Here is a 2495-nt window from a genome sequence, read left to right as displayed (position 1 = left end):
TGAGTCCATTGCATGATAGGGGGTGTGGCCATGCATACATTTGCCTGAAAATTCCATGCCATACACTGCTTGCCCTCTGCTGCTGTCAAATTGCAGGTTCTGCAGGAAGCTTTGGCCGGTCGGCTAAATACAGTGCCGACCAGCCAGTAATCTGTGGTCGATAGATCAAAAGGCAGCCGTGATCATCCCCTTCGGCCGGTGGAATTTTGTCCTAGCCGGTGGTATTCCCTAACATCCAGAGAGCATACTCTTGAACTTTAGCAGTCCCCAGAGGAGTAGGGCAGTGTTAATAGAGGCAACAGTGCTATGGCAGCGAGTTTCCGGGCGAGATGGGTCAAGCATGCATCATTCACGCATTCCGAGGCAGGACTGTGGCCCCCATTCTTTTGCATTTAATTTGTTAATTAATTAGAAGTCCTGTAATAATTAATTTAGTATTATTTATTCGGACTGTAATATTTATTTGGACCCTTCGAGCGAGGGCAATTGTGTAATAAGTGTGCGTGAGTGTGTGTATGTCTTCCAACCCCACGTCTTTCTTCCCTTTTATTTACTAGCTTTCAATGGTTAGTCTAGGGCATGTTTCAATTAGCATACAGTATGATAGTATGTTTGCATCCATTCATTCGTTTTGCATGCATCGGGCTCGGAGCATCATTCTAACTGCATTTGTATTTCAATTCCAAATTGAATACGTGTTATCTGTTGCATTTCACATGCTATGTTCAAGATAGCCGAGCCTATTCTAGCGGCATCCTGCATGTGTTACATTAGCCATCTTAACATGAACTAGGATAATGCATATGATTACTAACTAGTTTCTGTTTTGGCTTGAAGTACTTTGTAAGTCCTTTTGCTTTAGCATACCGCATGCGTGTGAGTGTTGCCATAATCGCATGATTATCATGAGGCTAGCTGCTTATGTGATATAACTGCTTGAATGCCTGTGGATGAAGGTCAAATTGCTTAAATTGGGATAACTCATTAAAACTGTGAGTTTTAAGCCCACTCGATAGTGGCAAAACCATTTTTTCTAAAAGTCCACTTAAGGGTGGCAAAACCTGCATTTTAGCCTACTTGCGAGTAGCGAACCATTTTCAAAACAAACATGCTATGTTTTGTTCCAATTTAGGTGATTTGGTCTATACTTGTTTGCTTTGCGCATAACATAGTAATTCTAGGCTAATAACTGGAATAAGAACATATAACGCTTTCAAAAACGGATATCACGGTTAGTAGAGGCCGATCTTCGGATCGGGCGAGAGGGGGTGCTCATAGCTGACCTTCCCCAATCGTACCCAAGCTCCCGAGCCGAGGCAACTTTGGTGATGACGGACACGTGGCCTTTGGCACCGAGTCAGGGTTTCCTAAATTCCCCCATAAAAAATATTTAGGTGGCGACTCTGTATCTGGCAAAGCAGTCCATGTTTGGCACTTCTTTTCTAAAAATCTGTTTTTCTCAAAACGATTTGCCGGATTTGGACTCTTTGGTTCAGATTAAGAACCGTGACGATTCGAGAGTCCGAACATGTAGTGAGCCCAAAAACGAACAGAACAGGACTCACCCTCCCGGGGCGTTCAGGGACGTCTACAGCCCTCACCGATTGGATTATTACCAACAGTTGGATTGTTACCAACACTTGGATTGTTGTCATCTTCAAGACAAATGCAGTTATCTATTGGGGAATCGGGGGTTACACTAGGGGAAAACAATGTATGTATCCTTAACTTTACTGTGTTCGTAGGAGTTATATTTTGCCACATGATATTATTTTGCAAGATTGGCTAACAATATTCAAAAGTAAAATGTTTATTTTCATCTTGATGGTATAAAAGTTTTGCTTGAAATATTTGTATCAATAAAATATTAAATTAAGTAATTGGTTAATTTTTATATGAGACGAAAAAAAAAAAACTAACATAATAAATAAAGATAAAATCTTATCATGTCAATTTGAGACATCCCACTTGGGTGTAGATTTTCGACTTGCGCTAAATATCCATGAAATTTGTTAGAACATTTCATGATTATATCCCATCGAGATTGGATAGACACTTGTATTTTTGACTGATCATTCTGAAGGGAACAATAATTTTCATAAATTCCCCCCCAAAAGTGAGTATGAGATTGTGAATTGCTAACAATTGGGTCTTCAGAAATGCGACACCAAGCCTTACAAAGTGCCACATTTTTATTAGCGGTGAATGATTTTTCTCTCTTTGTTTTTGACGAACCTTTCATAGTGATTGTATGAAAAAACTATAAATAAAAATGTAATTTGGAGGGTTATTATGAAATGAAATTGAGAAAAAATAAAGGAGAAAAAGAAAAGGGCTTACTGTGAAATGAAATTGAGATTCAATGTTTGTATTTATAAAAAAAAAATGAAAAAAAAAGAGCCATTTTTTTTTTTTTTATATAGTTGTTGTAACATAAAAATATGACCGTTTATAGCTGTTATGTTTCTGTTTCACTTGCGTTTTTATTTATTTAT

This window comes from Camellia sinensis, chromosome 14 (assembly GCF_055761805.1).
Source record: "Camellia sinensis isolate YWXY chromosome 14, ASM5576180v1, whole genome shotgun sequence".
Taxonomy (NCBI): Eukaryota; Viridiplantae; Streptophyta; class Magnoliopsida; order Ericales; family Theaceae; genus Camellia; species Camellia sinensis.
The sequence above is the reverse complement of the archived record's forward strand: the minus strand, read 5'-3'. Positions refer to the sequence as shown.